Source organism: Triturus cristatus, chromosome 1_1, assembly GCF_964204655.1.
Source record: "Triturus cristatus chromosome 1_1, aTriCri1.1, whole genome shotgun sequence".
In the NCBI taxonomy this organism is placed as follows: domain Eukaryota; kingdom Metazoa; phylum Chordata; class Amphibia; order Caudata; family Salamandridae; genus Triturus; species Triturus cristatus.
The window spans coordinates 1,079,560,469-1,079,579,855 of record NC_140579.1 but is presented as its reverse complement, the minus strand read 5'-3'; positions in this window follow the sequence as shown (position 1 = coordinate 1,079,579,855).

Here is a 19,387-nt window from a genome sequence, read left to right as displayed (position 1 = left end):
ACATGCCGCTCCACTTCACTCCCCGACATGCCGCTCCACTACCCAACATGCTGCTCCACTCCCCGACATGCCGCTCCACTCCACTCCCCGACATGCCGCTCCACTCCACTCCCCAACATGCCGCTCCACTCCTGACATGCCGCTCCACTCCCCGATATCCCGCTCCACTCCACTCCACAACATGTCGCTCTACTCTACTCCCCGACATGCTGCTCCACTCCACTCCCCGACATGCCGTTCCACTCCACTCCCCGACATGCGGCTCAAGTCGCCGACATGCCGCTCCACTCTACTCTCTTTGACATGCCACTTCACTCCACTCCACTCCCTGACATGCCACTCCACTCCCCAACATGCCGCTCCACTCCACTCCCCGACATGCCGCTAACAACATACCGCTCCACTCCCCGACATTCCGATCCACTCCCCGGCATTCCGCTCCACGCCCCTCACTGACATGCTATGCCACTTCACTCCACTCCCCGACATGCCGCTCCACTCCCTGACATGCCGCTCCACTCACTGGCATGCCGCTCCACTCCACTCCCCGACATGTCGCTCCACTCCACTCCCTGACATGCCACTTCACTCCCCAACATGCCGCTCCAATCCACTCCCCAACATGCCGCTCCACTCTACTCCCTGACATGCCGCTACACTCCTCTCCACTCCCCGACATGCTGCTCCCCTCCCTGACATGCCGCTCCACTCGCCGACCTGCCATGCCACTTCACTCCACTCCACGACATGCAGCTCCACTTCACTCCCCGACATGCCCCTCCACTCCCCAACATGCCGCTCCACTCCTCGACATGCCGCTCCACTCCACTCAACGACATGCCGCTCAACTCCACTCCCCGACATGCCGCTCCACTCCCCAACATGACGCTCCACTCCGCGACATGACGCTCCACTGCCCGACATGACGCTCCACTCCACTCCACTCCCCGACATGCCGCTCCACTCCACTCTACTCCCCAACATGCCACTCCACTCCCTGACATGCCTCTTCACTCCATTCCACTCCCCGACATGCCGCTTTACTCCTCTCCACTCCCCAACATGCCGCTCCACTCCACTCCCTGACATGCTGCTCCACTCCACTCCCAGACACTCCACTCCACTCCCAGATGCTCCACTCCCCGACATGCCGCTCCACTCCCCGACATGCGGTTCCACTCCTGTCCACTCCCCGACATGCTGCTCCACTCCACTCCACTCGCCAACATGCAGCTCGACTCCACTCCACTCCCTGACATGCCGCACCACTCCCGACATGCTGCTCCACTCCCCAACATTCCACTCCACTCCCCGACATGCCGCTCCACTCCACTCTCCGACATGTCGCTCCACTCCACTCCCTGACATGCCGTTCCACTCCACTCCCGACATACCTCTTCACTCCATTCCCCTCCCCGACATGCCGCTTTACTCCTCTCCATTCCCCGACATGCCATTCCACTTCACTCCCCGACATGCCGCTCCACTTCACTCCACTCCCTGACATGCCGCTCCAATTCACTCCACTCCTGACATGCCGCTTCACTTCACTCCCCGACATGCCGCTTCACTCCACTCCCGATATGCCGCTTCACTCCACTCCCCAATGTGCCCCGCCGCTTTGCTCCACTCCCTTGCATGCCGCTCCACTTGACTCCCCGACATGCCAGTCCACTTCACTCCACTCCCCGACATGCCTCTTCACTCCATTCCACTCCCGACATGCCGCCTTACTCCTCTCCACTCCCGACATGCCGCTCCACTCCACTCTCCGACACTCCACACCAGTCCCTGACATGCCGCTCCACTCTACTCCCGACATGCCGCTGCACTCCACTCTCCGACATGCCAGTCCACTTCACTCTACTCCCTGACATGCCTCTTCACTCCATTCCACTCCCCGACATGCCGCTTTACTCCTCTCCACTCCCCGACATGCCTCTTCACTTCACTCCACTCCCCGTCATGACGCTCCACTTCACTCCACTCCACTCCCCGACATGCCGCTTCACTCCACTCCCCGACATGGCGCTTCACTCCACTCTCTGACGTGCCGCTTCACTCCACTCCCCGACATGCCTCTCCACTCCCCAACATGCCGCTCCACTCCCCGACATGACGCTCCACTCCCCAACATGCTGCTCCACTCCCGGACATGCCGCTCCACTCCCCGACATGCCGCTCCACTCCACGCTGCTCCACTCCACTCCCCGACATGCCTCTCCACTCCTGACATGCCGCTCCATACCTCTCCACTCCCTGACATACCACTCCACTTCACTCCCCGACATTCCGCTCCACTCCACTCCCCAACATGCCGCTCCACTCCACTCCCCGACATGTCGCTCCACTCCTGACATGCCGCTCCACTCCCCAATATCCCGCTCCACTCCACTCCACAACATGTCGCTCTACTCCACTCCCCGACATGCCTCTCCACTCCACTCCCCGACATGCCGCTCCACTCCACTCCCCGACATGCTGCTCAAGTCCCCAACATGCCGCTCCACTCCCCGACATGCCGCTCCACTCCGCTCCCCGACATGCCGCTCCACTCCACTCCCCGACATGCCGCTCCACTCCCCGACATGACTCTCCACTCCGCGACACGACGCTCCACTGCTCGACATGACGCTCCACTCCACTCCACTCCCTTACATGCCTCTTCACTCCATTCCACTCCCCAGCATGCCGCTTTACTCCTCTCCACTCCCCAACATGCCGCTCCACTCCACTCCACTCCCTGACATGCTGCTCCACTCCACTCCCAGACACTCCACTCCACTCCCAGATGCTCCACTCCCCGACATGCCGCTCCACTCCCCGACATGCGGCTCCACTCCTGTCCACTCCCCGACATGCTGCTCCACTCCACTCCACTCGCCGACATGCAGCTCCACTCCACTCCACTCCCCGACATGCTGCACCACTCCCGACATGCTGCTCCACTCCCCAACATTCCACTCCACTCCCCGACATGCCGCTCCACTCCACTCTCCGACATGTCGCTCCACTCCACTCCCTGACATGCCGTTCCACTCCACTCCCGACATACCTCTTCACTCCATTTCACTCCCCGACATGCCGCTTTACTCCTCTCCATTCCCCGACATGCCATTCCACTTCACTCCCCGACATGCCGCTCCACTTCACTCCACTCCCCGACATGCCGCTCCAATTCACTCCACTCCTGACATGCCGCTTCACTCCACTCCCCGACATGCCGCTTCACTCCACTCCCGATATGCCGCTTGTTGGAAGGCGGACCCCGAGGAGTCGGTGAGACCACCAAGGGGGGGGGCCCTCTCACTGCACGAAGTAGCCGAGCGCTGCCGAGAAGTCTCCTGAGAGATCCTTCTCCTATCCCGTACTAGCACAGTAACACCACCACACCGGACTCAAGGAGGTTGTCTCAAGACAAGCAATTCTTTATCATCAATAAAAGGTTACGAGTTCAATATTTACACAAAGGGATCGAGGGATCCACCAAAAGTCTCAATGTCTCTTTGGAAGGGTAGGGGTAGCGGGACAGTCTTTGGCAGGAATGTGGTACGAGGGTACCTGGGGCCCAGTTCTTATCCTCACGCTGGAGGACCTCCGATCTCGGAGGGTTCGAGCCGCGACGGCGTCAGCAGGGCTCTGGCGTACAGTTCGTGGAGAGCCGCGATTCAATCAGCAGGGCTCTCAAGATGGTTTCTGTTCAGCTCGAGCCGCGACGTCGTCAGCAGGGCTCCGAGGAAGGTTCCAGCGAGGTTGGGCCGCGACAGCGTCTGCAGGGCTCCGATGTTCCAGGTGGTTCAGAAAAGGGTTCACAGGAGGGAGCCGCGACGCAGTCAGCAGGGCTCGTGATGGTTCCGGCAAGAGTTCGTCTCCGTAGGGTCAGCCGCGATTCGATCAGCAGGGCTCTCGACTCCGGGATACAACTGCCGAGCTGTGGTGGGGTCGCCCCAGATATAGGTCTGGAGCCCTTTGATGTCCGGACCTATGCGCCCGAGGGGGCGGAGTGGCCAAGTGGAGGTGGCCAGACGCCCAGCAGGAGAGGCGCCAGGCCCATGGGAGTTGCAGGGCGATCACACCTCGAGAGGGGAGGACAGTTGGGGGTCCCATCGATACTGTCCTCCGCCGGGGCGATGAATGGTTCCTGCGGCACCCCCTGGCCAGTTCGTGGTGCCTCGATGTCGGGGCTTCGCTGGGGTCGAGGCTGGGTTGAGCGGGGTCGCGCCGGCTGGGGCACGGTGTGACGTGGATGCCAACAAGATGGCGGAGCCACGAGGAGTATGCGACCACGTGCAGCTCCGGGTGAAGGGCCTTGGTGCAGTCCAGACGGGTGGCCCGTGACGGCCGGGGCGGGGAACGGCCACAATCCAGGGGGTTAGGGACCACGCCACGAGGCCAGGTCCAACAGGCGTCCCCCCCAGCCGAAGGCATGGAGAGTCACCCATCTCCTTGGGGATTCTCCTCGTCAAGGCGGAAGAAGCGGGACAGGCCGTCGGCGTTGGCGTGGTCATTGCCGGGCCGGTGTTCGACGTCAAAGTCCATCCCTTGTAGCGAGATGGACCATCGCAGCAGCTTGGGGTTCTCGCCCCGCATTCGCATTAACCATTGCAAGGGCCGGTGGTCGGTCTGGACCCGGAAGTGGGCGCCAAAGAGGTAGGGCCGGAGCTTCTTGAGGGCCCACACCACAGCGAAGGCCTCGCGCTCAATAGTGCTCCAGCGTTGCTCCCGGGGCAGTAGTCGCCGGCTGATGAAGGCCACTGGTCTGTCGAGCCCCCTTTCGTCAGTTTGGGAGAGGACGGCCCCGATCCCGTACTCGGAGGCGTCCGTCTGTACCACGAACTCCTTCTGGTACTCCGGGGCTTGCAGCACCGGAGCAGTACACATGGCCATTTTGAGGGTGTCGAAGGCTGTTTGGCAGCGGGGTGTCCAGTGTACCTTCTTGGGCTGTTTTTTGGACTGTTGGAAGGCGGACCCCGAGGAGTCGGTGAGACCACCAAGGGGGGCCCTCGCACTGCACGAAGTAGCCGAGCGCTGCCGAGAAGTCTCCTGAGAGATCCTTCTCCTATCACGTACTAGCACAGTAACACCACCACACCGGACTCAAGGAGGTTGTCTCAAGACAAGCAATTCTTTATCATCAATAAAAGGTTACGAGTTCAATATTTACACGAAGGGATCGAGGGATCCACCAAAAGTCTCAATGTCTCTTTGGAAGGGTAGGGGTAGCGGGACAGTCTTTGGCAGGAATGTGGTACGAGGGTACCTGGGGCCCAGTTCTTATCCTCAAGCTGGAGGACCTCCGATCTCGGAGGGGTCGAGCCGCGACGGCGTCAGCAGGGCTCTGGCGTACAGTTCGTGGAGAGCCGCGATTCAATCAGCAGGGCTCTCAAGATGGTTTCTGCTCAGCTCGAGCCGCGACGTCGTCAGCAGGGCTCCGAGGAAGGTCTCAGCGAGGTGGGGCCGCGACGGCGTCTGCAGGGCTCCGATGTTCCAGGTGGTTCAGGAAAGGTTCACAAGAGGGAGCCGCGACGCAGTCAGCAGGGCTCGTGATGGTTCCGACAAGAGTTCTTCTCCGTAGGGTCAGCCGCGATTCGATCAGCAGGGCTCTCGACTCCGGGATACAACTGCCGAGCTGTGGTGGGGTCGCCCCAGATATAGGTCTGGAGCCCTTTGATGTCCGGACCCTTGCGCCCAAGGGGGCGGAGTGGCCGGGTGGAGGTGGCCAGACGCCCAGCAGGAGAGGCGCCAGGCCCATGGGAGTTTGCAGGGCGATCACACCTCGAGAGGGGAGGACAGTTGGGGGTCCCAACGATACCGTCCTCCGCCGGGGGCGATGAAGGGTTCCTGCGGCACCCCCTGGCCAGTCCGTGGTGCCTCGAGGTCGGGGCTTCGCTGGGGTCGAGGCCGGGTTGAGCGGGGTCGCGCCGGCTGGTGTACGGGGTGACGTAGATGCCAACAAGATGGCGGAGCCATGAGGAGCATGCGACCACGTGCAGTTCCAGGTGAAGGGCCTTGGAGCAGTTCAGACGGGTGGCCCGTGAAGGCCGGGGCGGGGAACGGCCACAGTCCCGGGGGGTTAAGGACCACGCCACGAGGCCGGGTCCAACAGGCGTCCCCCCCAGCCGAAGGCATGGAGAGTCACCCATCTCCTTGGGGATTCTCCTCGTCAAGGCGGAAGAAGCGGGACAGGCCGTCGGCGTTGGCGTGGTCATTGCCGGGCCGGTGTTCGACGTCAAAGTCCATCCCTTGTAGCGAGATGGACCATCGCAGCAGTTTGGGGTTCTCGCCCCGCATTCGCATTAACCATTGCAAGGGCCGGTGGTCGGTCTGGACCCGGAAGTGGGCGCCAAAGAGGTAGGGCCGGAGCTTCTTGAGAGCCCACACCACAGCGAAGGCCTCGCGCTCAATAGTGCTCCAGCGTTGCTCCCGGGGCAGTAGTCGCCGGCTGATGAAGGCCACTGGTCGGTCGAGCCCCTTTTCGTCAGTTTGGGAGAGAACGGCCCCGATCCCATACTCGGAGGCGTCCGTCTGTACCACGAACTCCTTCTGCTAGTCCGGGGCCTGCAGCACCGGAGCAGTACACATGGCCGTTTTGAGGGTGTCGAAGGCTGTTTGGCAGCGGGGTGTCCAGTGTACCTTCTTGGGCTGCTTTTTGGACGTTAACTCTGTGAGGGGGCCGACAATGCCCCCATAGTCCCGGATAAACCGTCGGTAGTATCCGGTGAGGCCCAGGAAGGCCCGGACAGCGGTCTGGGTAGTGGGGGGTTCCCAGGTCTGGATGGCATCTATCTTTGCTTGGAGGGGGGCCACCTGCCCGCTCCCCACTTGATGGCCCAGGTAGGTCACGGATCCGTGGCCGATTTGGCATTTGCTGGCCTTGATTGTGAGCCCGGCCCGCTGGAGGGCGGCCAGGACGGCCTTTAGGTGGAGGAGGTGCTCGGCCCAGTGGTTGCTGTACACGGCAATGTCATCTAAGTAGGCCGCGCTGAAGGCCTCAAGCCCGGCCAAAACTTTGTTCACCAGTCGCTGGAAGGTGGCCGGGGCGTTCTTCATTCCGAAGGGCATCACCCGAAAGTGGTAATGCCCATCCGGAGTCGAAAAGGCGGATCTTTCTTGGGCGCCGGGGGTGAGCTGGATTTGCCAGTACCCGGCGGTGAGGTCCAGCGTGCTCAGGTAGCGAGCGGCCCCTAGGCGGTCGATGAGTTCGTCGGCCCGGGGTATCGGGTGTGCGTCCGTCTTGGTTACTACATTCAGGGCTCGGTAGTCCACGCAGAATCGCAACTCCGGGGGGTGGCCGGGAGCTGCGGCCTTGGGCACCAGGACGACAGGGCTGGCCCACGGGCTGTCGGAAGGCTCGATGACCCCCAGGGCCAGCATCTTCGCTACTTCGGCCTGGATGCAGGCCCGCACTCGGTCAGGCACCCGGTAGGCTCTGTGTCGTATGGGGGGGTTCTCCCCGGTGTCGACGTCGTGGACGCACCAGTGGGTCACCCCCGGGGTGAGAGAGAAGAGGGCTGCGTAGTCCCGCAGTAATCGCTGGCAGTCGTTGCGCTGTTCCGGGGTCAGGGATGAGGCGAGTTGGACCCCTTCGATCGATCCATCGTGAATGTCGGATTGCAAGAGGTCGGGCAGGGGCTCGGAGTCGTCCTCGCCCCCCTCGTCGGTCGCCAGCAGCAGGCTCAGTTCGGTCCGGGCGAAGTGGGGTTTTAGCCTGTTAGCATGTAGGACCCGGAGGGGGTTCCGGGGGGACTCCAGATCGACCAAGTAGGTGACGGGACTTTTCTTCTCCACCACCTTGAAGGGCCCGGTCCACTTGTCCTGGAGGGCGCCGGGTTCGACCGGGGCCATGACCCATACTTTCTGACCTGGCTCGAATTCTACAGTAGAAGTGTTGCGATCGTACCACCGCTTCATGTCCTCCTGGCTGGCCTCGAGGTTGGCTTCGGCGAGGGCTCGGAACTTGCGGGTCTGGTTTCGGAGGGTCAGGAGGTATCGGTAGACGTCAGGAGGGGCGCCTCGGGGCTTCATCTCCCAGCCCTCTTTGACCAGACTGAGCGGTCCGCGGACCGGGTGTCCATACAATAGTTCAAACGGGCTGAACCCCAGGGACTTCTGCGGGACCTCCCGATAGGCGAACAGGAGGCAGGGCAGCAGGACATCCCATTTCCGCCTGAGTGGTTCTTCCAGGCCCTGGATCATCCCTTTCAATGTTCGGTTGAATCGCTCAACCAGTCCGTTCCCCTGAGGGTGATATGGGGTCGTGAACTTGTATGTGACCCCGCACTGTTGCCACAGGGACCGCATGTACCTGGAGATAAAGTTCGTGCCGCGGTCGCTCACCACTTCGCTGGGGAATCCCACTCGGGAGAAGATCCCCATCAAGGCCCGGCCTACCACAGGGGCCGTTATGGTTCTGAGCGGGACCGCCTCCGGGTACCTGGTGGCGTGGTCCACGAGGACCAGGATGAAGCGGTGGCCCAGGGCGGTTTGGGGGTCCAGGGGTCCCACAATGTCGATTCCGACCCGTTCAAACGGGGTGCTGACGGCGGGAAAGGGCTGGAGGGGGACCTTGACCCGACCCCCCGTCTTTCCGCTGGCTTGGCAGGTCTGGCAGGACCGGCAGTGGTTGTCCACATCTCTCCGCATCCGGGGCCAGTAGAAGTGGGTCACCAGACGACTGTACGTTTTGTCTTGCCCCAAGTGTCCGGCGAGGGGCACATCATGGGCCAGGTTGAGAAGAAACTCCCGGAGGCGGAGGGGGACCACCAACACGCGGCTGGCCCCGAGTTCTGCTACTTTCTGTTCACTGTACAACAGGCCCTCGGCCCAGTAGATCCAGTGGGTGCCGGTCTGGTCACCGTTGGCTTGCGCGGTCGCCTGCTGCCGGACCCCTTCGAGAGAGGGACAGGACTGTTGCTCTTGCTGGAACTGCTCTCGGGTGGGGCCCCCTTCGTGTTGCCATTGCGTCAGCTCTGGTAGGGCGCTCGGAGAAGTCATCTCTTCGGGGGACGATTCGCTGGACCCAGGGTCGGTGTCCGCCTCCTCCTCGCTGCTGGCGGGAGGGGGTGTGAGCCCCTCGGGTCGGGCGGTCCCGGAGGTCGAGGATGAGCGGGGGGCCTGGGCGGTCATGGACCGGGTGATGGCGCAGGCCCAATCAGCCAGTCCCAACATTCGGAGGTGCTCTCGTCGTTCTACTTGAGCCCAGGGGGAACTCTCCAAGTCGTTCCCCAGGAGGCAGTCGACCGGGGCGTCGTCGCGCACTGTCACCTTCAGCAGGCCCTTCACCCCTCCCCACTCGAAGGGGACCAGGGCCATCTGGCATAGGCTTTCACTGTTGTCGGCCGTCCGGACAGGGCACAGCACATTCGGTAGAATCTGTTCAGGGGTCACCAGGTGGCAGCGGACAGCGGTGATACTGGCGCCGGTGTCGCGAAGGGCTTCGGCCCGTTGTCCGTTGACCGTGACCTGCTGCCGGTACTTCTGGGTGTTGGTTGGGATGGGGGTGCAGGGTACCATCTCCCGGCTACCCAGGCAGACCAGGGACATGGCTGCCGGCTCCCACTCAGTGTTTTCTCGGTCGAGGGCCTCTTCTTCCTCTTCTCCTCCCCCCAAGGCGGCGGCTGTCAGCTGCCGGGGCGGGGGCCCGCCGGCCCCGTTTCTTCGGTTCAGAGGGCAGGCCGGGTCGCTGGCAAAGTGTCCGGTTTGTTGGCAGCCATAGCAGGTCACTGGTGGCCGGGGTCCGGGTCGGGCCGGGCCCACCCTTCGTGCTAGGCTCGGGGAGAGATGTGGCTGCGGTGGCCCTCGAGGGGGGCTCCTGGGGGCCCCAGCGGGAGGGTCTCGGTTCCTGTTCGGCCCTCCCCCCCACCGCGCTGGCGTGGGGGTCCGTTGGGGTTCCTCTGGTACTCCCCCATTGAGCTCCGGGGGACCCGGGAGTTGACCCATCGATCGGCCTCGACGGCCAGTTTCCGCGGGTCGGTCATTTTGCTGTCGAGGAGGTGCTGTCTCAGCTCCACGAAGCAATTGTTGGAAAGATGTTCCCACACGATGAGGTCGACCAGTTGCCCGTAGGTGGTTACTTTGCTGCCTTTGATCCACCCTTCTAGGGCCCGACTAAAAAAGTCCACATATTCCACCCATGTGGTACCCGGGATTTTCTTGCAGTCTCGGAACCGCTGGCGGTACATCTCCGCTGTTAGCCCGTAGCGGGTGAGCAGGGCCTCCTTCATGTGATCGTAGGAGGTCATCACTTCCTCCGGTAGCTGGAGCAGCGTGTCCCGCCCTTCACTCAGGAATCGCCCCCACAGGCCTGCGCCCCAGTCTTTTCGGGGCACTCGATGGGAGGTCATGGCCACCTCATAGGCCTTGAACCACTGTTGGATATCGTCATTCTTGTAATACTCCTTGACGACCTCCTTCGGGATATGTACTTTGGCCTCGGCAGGCGGTAGAGTGTCTCTCGTACTGGGGGTGTTGGTCCCTCCGTTCTTGGCCTTGATCTCGAGCTCCTTGAGGCTGCGCTCGTGCTCAAGGGTGAGCTTCTTTTCCTCTAACTCCCGGTGTCGTCTCTTCTCTTCTATCTCTTCTTGAAGGCGTAGCTGCTCGAGGGCCAGTTTCTTTTCTGCCAGCTGGAGTTCGCCGTCCAGTCGCAGTCGGGCGAGCTCTAGCTCGTGGCTCCGGACCTTTTCCCGCTCTCGTATTTCTTCTTCGGAGAGGCCGGTTTCTAGGCTCTTTCGTCCTCCGGTTGCCGGGGTCAGTGCGGTTGCTGTGGTCTCCGTCAGGGGCAAGGGCCCTTCTTCCTGGGAGGGGCCTGCCCCGGCCTCCAGCCATGTCCTCAGAGCTTTCTGCATCTCTTCCTTGGTACCGAGGCTGGTGGTTGCAATGCCTTTGTCTCTGCAGAACTGTTTTAATTCTTTGTGCGTATATTCTTCCAGCCGTTCGGGCTGGAACTCCATTGTCGCGTTGTTTTCCTGGCTGCTCATGATGCTATTCGTTTGGATGGGTAGCTAGTGGGTACTGGCTGGTACGTACTGCGTTCGGCTCGGATCCCGTCGCTGGCCACCAAATGTTGGAAGGCGGACCCCGAGGAGTCGGTGAGACCACCAAGGGGGGCCCTCGCACTGCACGAAGTAGCCGAGCGCTGCCGAGAAGTCTCCTGAGAGATCCTTCTCCTATCACGTACTAGCACAGTAACACCACCACACCGGACTCAAGGAGGTTGTCTCAAGACAAGCAATTCTTTATCATCAATAAAAGGTTACGAGTTCAATATTTACACGAAGGGATCGAGGGATCCACCAAAAGTCTCAATGTCTCTTTGGAAGGGTAGGGGTAGCGGGACAGTCTTTGGCAGGAATGTGGTACGAGGGTACCTGGGGCCCAGTTCTTATCCTCAAGCTGGAGGACCTCCGATCTCGGAGGGGTCGAGCCGCGACGGCGTCAGCAGGGCTCTGGCGTACAGTTCGTGGAGAGCCGCGATTCAATCAGCAGGGCTCTCAAGATGGTTTCTGCTCAGCTCGAGCCGCGACGTCGTCAGCAGGGCTCCGAGGAAGGTCTCAGCGAGGTGGGGCCGCGACGGCGTCTGCAGGGCTCCGATGTTCCAGGTGGTTCAGGAAAGGTTCACAAGAGGGAGCCGCGACGCAGTCAGCAGGGCTCGTGATGGTTCCGACAAGAGTTCTTCTCCGTAGGGTCAGCCGCGATTCGATCAGCAGGGCTCTCGACTCCGGGATACAACTGCCGAGCTGTGGTGGGGTCGCCCCAGATATAGGTCTGGAGCCCTTTGATGTCCGGACCCTTGCGCCCAAGGGGGCGGAGTGGCCGGGTGGAGGTGGCCAGACGCCCAGCAGGAGAGGCGCAAGGCCCATGGGAGTTTGCAGGGCGATCACACCTCGAGAGGGGAGGACAGTTGGGGGTCCCAACGATACCGTCCTCCGCCGGGGGCGATGAAGGGTTCCTGCGGCACCCCCTGGCCAGTCCGTGGTGCCTCGAGGTCGGGGCTTCGCTGGGGTCGAGGCCGGGTTGAGCGGGGTCGCGCCGGCTGGTGTACGGGGTGACGTAGATGCCAACAAGATGGCGGAGCCATGAGGAGCATGCGACCACGTGCAGTTCCAGGTGAAGGGCCTTGGAGCAGTTCAGACGGGTGGCCCGTGAAGGCCGGGGCGGGGAACGGCCACAGTCCCGGGGGGATAAGGACCACGCCACGAGGCCGGGTCCAACATGGACGTTAACTCTGAGAGGGGGCCAACAATGCTCCCATAGTCCCGGATAAACCGCCGGTAGTATCCGGTGAGGCCCAGGAAGGCCCGGACAGCGGTCTGGGTAGTGGGGGGTTCCCAGGTCTGGATGGCATCTATCTTCGCTTGGAGGGGGGCCACCTGCCCGCTCCCCACTTGATGGCCCAGGTAGGTCTTGGATCCGTGGCCGATTTGGCATTTGCTGGCCTTGATTGTGAGCCCGGCCCGCTGGAGGGCGGCCAGGACGGCCTCCAGGTGGAGGAGGTGCTCGGCCCAGTGGTTGCTGTACACGGCAATGTCATCTAAGTAGGCCGCGCTGAAGGCCTCAAGCCCGGCCAAAACCTTGTTCACCAGTCTTTGGAAGGTGGCCGGGGCGTTCTTCATTCCGAAGGGCATCACCCGAAAGTGGTAATGCCCATCCGGAGTCGAAAAGGCGGATCTTTCTTGGGCGCCTGGGGTGAGCTGGATTTGCCAGTACCCGGCGGTGAGGTCCAGCGTGCTCAAGTAGCGAGCGGCCCCTAGGCGGTCGATCAGTTCGTCGGCCCGGGGTATCGGGTGTGCGTCCGTCTTGGTTACTACATTCAGGGCTCGGTAGTCCACGCAGAATCGCAACTCCGGGGGGTGACCGGGAGCTGCGGCCTTGGGCACCAGGACGACAGGGCTGGCCCATGGGCTGTCGGAAAGCTCGATGACCCCCAGGGCCAGCATCTTCGCTACTTCGGCCTGGATGCAGGCCCGCACTCGGTCAGGCACCCGATAGGCCCTGTGTCGTATGGGGGGGTTCTCCCCGGTGTCGACGTCGTGGACGCACCAGTGGGTCACCCCCGGGGTGAGAGAGAAGAGGGCTGCGTAGTCCCGCAGTAATCGCTGGCAGTCGTTGCGCTGCTCCGGGGTCAGGGACGAGGCGAGTTGGACCCCTTCGATCGATCCATCGTGACTGTCGGATTGCAAGAGGTCGGGCAAGGGCTCGGAGTCGTCCTCGCCCCCCTCGTCGGTCGCCAGCAGCAGGCTCAGTTCGGTCCGGGCGAAGTGGGGTTTTAGCCTGTTCGCATGTAGGACCCGGAGGGGGTTCCGGGGGGACTCCAGATCGACCAGGTAGGTGACGGGACTTTTCTTCTCCACCACCTTGAAGGGCCCGGTCCACTTGTCCTGGAGGGCGCCGGGTTCGACCGGGGCCATGACCCATACTTTCTGACCTGGCTCGAATTCTACCGTAGAAGTGTTGCGATCGTACCACCGCTTCATGTCCTCCTGGCTGGCCTCGAGGTTGGCTTCGGCTATGGCTCGGAACTTGCGGGTCTGGTTTCGGAGGGTCAGAAGGTATCGGTAGACGTCAGGAGGGGCGCCTCGGGGCTTCATCTCCCAGCCCTCCTTGACCAGGCTGAGTGGTCCGCGGACCGGGTGCCCATACAATAGTTCAAACGGGCTGAACCCCAGGGACTTCTGCGGGACCTCCCGATAGGCAAACAGGAGGCAGGGCAGCAGGACATCCCATCTCCGCCTGAGGGGTTCTTCCAGGCCCTGGATCATCCCTTTCAATGTTCGGTTGAACCGCTCAACCAGTCCGTTCCCCTGAGGGTGATATGGGGTCGTGAACTTGTATGTGACCCCGCATTGTTGCCACAGGGACCGCATGTACCTGGAGATAAAGTTCGTGCCACGGTCGCTCACCACTTCGCTGGGGAATCCCACTCGGGAGAAGATCCCCATCAAGGCCCGGCCTACCACAGGGGCCGTTATAGTTCTGTGCGGGACCGCTTCCGGGTACCTGGTGGCGTGGTCCACGAGGACCAGGATGAAGCGGTGGCCCAGGGCGGTTTGGGGGTCCAGGGGTCCCACAATGTCGATTCCGACTCGTTCAAACGGGGTGCTGACGGCGGGAAAGGGCTGGAGGGGGGCCTTGACCCGACCCCCCGTCTTTCCGCTGGCTTGGCAGGTCTGGCAGGACCGGCAGTGGTTGTCCACATCTCTCCGCATCCGGGGCCAGTAGAAGTGGGTCACCAGACGACTGTACGTTTTGTCTTGCCCCAAGTGTCCGGCGAGGGGCACATCATGGGCCAGGTTGAGAAGGAATTCCCGGAAGCGGAGGGGGACCACCAACACGCGGCCGGCCCCGAGTTCTGCCACTTTCTGTTCACTGTACAACAGGCCCTCGGCCCAGTAGATCCAGTGGGTGCCGGTCTGGTCACCGTTGGCTTGCGCGGTCGCCTGCTGTCGGACCCCTTCGAGAGAAGGACAGGACTGTTGCTCTTGCTGGAACTGCTCTCGGGTGGGGCCCCCTTCATGTTGCCATTGCGTCAGCTCTGGTAGGGCGCTCGGAGAAGCCATCTCTTCGGGGGAGGATTCGCTGGGCCCGGGGTCGGTGTCCGCCTCCTCCTCGCTGCTGGCGGGATGAGGTGTGAGCCCCTCGGGTCGGGCAGTCCCGGAGGTCGAGGAGGAGCGGGGGGCCTGGGCGGTCATGGACCGGGTGATGGCGCAGGCCCAATCAGCCAGTCCCAACATTCGGAGGTGCTCTCGTCGTTCTACTTGAGCCCAGGGGGAACTCTCCAAGTCGTTCCCCAGGAGGCAGTCGACCGGGGCGTCGTCGCGCACCGTCACCTTCAGCAGGCCCGTCACCCCTCCCCACTCGAAGGGGACCAGGGCCATCTGGCATAGGCCTTCACTGTTGTCGGCCGTCCGCACAGGGCACAGCACATTCGGTAGAATCTGTTCAGGGGTCACCAGGTGGCAGCGGACAGCGGTGATACTGGCGCCGGTGTCGCGAAGGGCTTCGGCCCGTTGTCCGTTGACCGTGACCTGCTGCCGGTACTTCTGGGTGTTGGTTGGGATGGGGGTGCAGGGTACCATCTCTCAGCTACCCAGGCAGACCAGGGACATGGCTGCCGGCTCCCACTCAGTGTTTTCTCGGTCAAGGGCCTCTTCTTCCTCCTCTCCCCCCAAGGCGGCGGCTGTCAGCTGCCGGGGCGGGGGCCCGCCGGCCCCGTTTCTTCGGTTCAGGGGGCAGGCCGGGTCGCTGGCAAAGTGTCCGGTTTGTTGGCAGCCATAGCAGGTCACTGGTGGCCGTGGTCCGGGTCGGGCCGGGCCCACCCTTCGCGCTAGGCTCGGGGAGAGATGTGGCTGCGGTGGCCCTCGAGGGGGGCTCCTGGGGGCCCCAGCGGGAGGGTCTCGGTTCCTGTTCGGCCCTCCCCCCCCACCGCGCTGGCGTGGGGGTCCGTTGGGGTTCCTCTGGTACTCCCCCATTGAGCTCCGGGGGACCCGGGAGTTGACCCATCGATCGGCCTCGACGGCAAGTTTTCGCGGGTCGGTCATTTTGCTGTCGAGGAGGTGCTGTCTCAGTTCCACGAAGCAATTATTGGAAAGATGTTCCCAGACGATGAGGTCGACCAGTTGTCCGTAGGTGGTTACTTTGCTGCCTTTGATCCACCCTTCTAGGGCCCGACTGAAAAAGTCCACATATTCCACCCATGTGGTACCCGGGATTTTCTTGCAGTCTCGGAACCGCTGGCGGTACATCTCCGCTGTTAGCCCGTATCGGGTGAGCAGGGCCTCCTTCATGTGATCGTAGGAGGTCATCACCTCCTCCGGTAGCTGGAGCAGCGTGTCCCGCCCTTCACTCAGGAATCGCCCCCACAGGCCTGCGCCCCAGTCTTTTCGGGGCACCCGATGGGAGGTCATGGCCACCTCGTAGGCCTTGAACCATTGTTGGATATCGTCATTCTTGTAATACTCCTTGACGACCTCCTTCGGGATATGCACCTTGGCCTCGGGGGGCGGTAGAGTGTCTCTAGTACTGGGGGTGTTGGTCCCTCCGTTCTTGGCCTTGATCTCGAGCTCCTTGAGACTGCGCTCGTGCTCAAGAGTTAGTTTCTTTTCCTCCAACTCCCGGTGTCGTCTCTTCTCTTCTATTTCTTCTTGAAGGCGTAGCTGCTCGAGGGCCAGTTTCTTTTCTGCCAGCTGGAGTTCGCCGTCCAGCCGCAGTCGGGCGAGCTCTAGTTCGTGGCTCCGGACCTTTTCCCGCTCTCGTATTTCTTCCTCGAAGAGGCCGGTTTCTAGGCTCTTTCTTCCTCCGGTTGCCGGGGTCAGTGCGGTTGCTGTGGTCTCCGTCAGGGGCAAGGGCCCTTCTTCCTGGGAGGGGCCTGCCCCAGCCTCCAACCATGCCCTCAGAGCTTTCTGCATCTCTTCCTTGGTACCGAGGCTGGTGGTTGCAATGCCTTTGTCTCTGCAGAACTGTTTTAATTCTTTGTGCGTATATTCTTCCAGCCGTTCGGGCTGGAACTCCATTGTCGCGTTGTTTTCCTGGCTGCTCATGATGCTATTCGTTTGGATGGGTAGCTAGTGGGTACTGGCTGGTACGTACTGCGTTCGGCTCGGATCCCGTCGCTGGCCACCAAATGTTGGAAGGCGGACCCCGAGGAGTCGGTGAGACCACCAAGGGGGGGGCCCTCTCACTGCACGAAGTAGCCGAGCGCTGCCGAGAAGTCTCCTGAGAGATCCTTCTCCTATCCCGTACTAGCACAGTAACACCACCACACCGGACTCAAGGAGGTTGTCTCAAGACAAGCAATTCTTTATCATCAATAAAAGGTTACGAGTTCAATATTTACACGAAGGGATCGAGGGATCCACCAAAAGTCTCAATGTCTCTTTGGAAGGGTAGGGGTAGCGGGACAGTCTTTGGCAGGAATGTGGTACGAGGGTACCTGGGGCCCAGTTCTTATCCTCACGCTGGAGGACCTCCGATCTCGGAGGGGTCAAGCCGCGACGGCGTCAGCAGGGCTCTGGCGTACAGTTCGTGGAGAGCCGCGATTCAATCAGCAGGGCTCTCAAGATGGTTTCTGTTCAGCTCGAGCCGCGACGTCGTCAGCAGGGCTCCGAGGAAGGTTCCAGCGAGGTTGGGCCGCGACAGCGTCTGCAGGGCTCCGATGTTCCAGGTGGTTCAGAAAAGGGTTCACAGGAGGGAGCCGCGACGCAGTCAGCAGGGCTCGTGATGGTTCCGGCAAGAGTTCGTCTCCGTAGGGTCAGCCGCGATTCGATCAGCAGGGCTCTCGACTCCGGGATACAACTGCCGAGCTGTGGTGGGGTCGCCCCAGATATAGGTCTGGAGCCCTTTGATGTCCGGACCTATGCGCCTGAGGGGGCGGAGTGGCCGGGTGGAGGTGGCCAGACGCCCAGCAGGAGAGGCGCCAGGCCCATGGGAGTTGCAGGGCGATCACACCTCGAGAGGGGAGGACAGTTGGGGGTCCCATCGATACTGTCCTCCGCCGGGGCGATGAATGGTTCCTGCGGCACCCCCTGGCCAGTTCGTGGTGCCTCGATGTCGGGGCTTCGCTGGGGTCGAGGCTGGGTTGAGCGGGGTCGCGCAGGCTGGGGCACGGTGTGACGTGGATGCCAACAAGATGGCGGAGCCACGAGGAGTATGCGACCACGTGCAGCTCCGGGTGAAGGGCCTTGGTGCAGTCCAGACGGGTGGCCCGTGACGGCCGGGGCGGGGAACGGCCACAATCCAGGGGGTTAGGGACCACGCCACGAGGCCAGGTCCAACACCGCTTCACTCCACTCCCCAATGTGCCCCGCCGCTTCACTCCACTCCCCTGCATGCCGCTCCACTCGACTCCCCGACATGCCAGTCCACTTCACTCCATTCTCCGACATGCCTCTTCACTCCATTCCACTCCCGACATGCCGCCTTACTCCTCTCCACTCCCCGACACTCCACACCAGTCCCTGACATGCCGCTCCACTCTACTCCCCGACGTGCTGCTGCACTCCACTCCCCGACATGCCAGTCCACTTCACTCCACTCCCCGACATGCCTCTTCACTCCATTCCACTCCCCAACATGCAGATTTACTCCTCTCCACTCCCCGACATGCCTCTTCACTTCACTTCACTCCACTCCCCTTCATGCCGTTCCACTTCACTCCACTCCCCGACATGCCGCTTCACTTCACTCCCCGACATGCCGCTTCACTCCACTCTCTGACATGCCGCTTCACTCAACTCTCTGACATGCCGCTTCACTCCACTCCCCGACATGACGCTCCACTCCACTCCACTCCACTCCCCAACATGCCACTCCCCGACATGCCGCTCTACTTCACTCCACTCCCTGACATGCCGCTCCACTCCCCGACATGCCGCTCCACTCCCCGACATGCAGCTCCACTCCCCGACATGCCGCTCCCCTCCCGGACATGCCGCTCCACTCCCCGACATGACGCTCCACTCCACGCCGCTCCACTCCACTCCCCGACTATGCCTCTCCACTCCCGACATGCCGCTCCACACCTCTCCACTCCCTGACATGCCGCTCCACTCCACTCCCCGACATGCCGCTCCACTCCACTTCCTGACATGCCGCTCCACTCCCCTCCCCGACATGTCACTCCACTCTACTCCCTGACATGCCGCTCCAATCCTCTCCACACACCGACATGCTGCTCCACTCCTCTCCACTCACCGACATGCCATGCTGCTCAACTTCACTCCCCGACATGCCATGCCACTTCACTCCACTCCCCGACATGCCGCTCCACTACACTCCCCGAAATGCCGCTCCACTCCACTCTGACATGCTGTTCCACTCCCGACATGCCGCTCCACCCCGACATGCCGATTCACTCCACTCCCCGACATGCCGCTTTACTCCCCGACATGCCGCTCCACTCCCTGACATGCCGCTCCACTCCACTCCCCGACATGCCGCTCCACTCCCTGACATGCCGCTCCACTCCACTCCACTTCACTCCACTCCACTCCCCAACATGCCACTCCCCGACATGCCGCTCTACTTCACTCCACTCCCCGACATGCCGCTCTACTCCCCGACATGCCGCTCCACTCCCCGACATGCAGCTCCACTCCCCGACATGCCGCTCCACTTCCGGACATGCCGCTCCACTCCCCGACATGCCGCTCCACTCCACGCCGCTCCACTCCACTCCCCGACATGCCTCTCCACTCCCGACATGCCGCTCCACACCTCTCCACTCCCTGACATGCCGCTCCACTCCACTCCATGTGAGAAGTTGGCCTGATTTATGATGTCACTAGTTCTAGTGTACACCTTATATCAGTCCAAATACCCTTATGGTGATTGGTTGTAAAGTCAACCTTATAGACCAGCTATCCTAGTGGTAGCATGGACAAGAGCAGTCTTA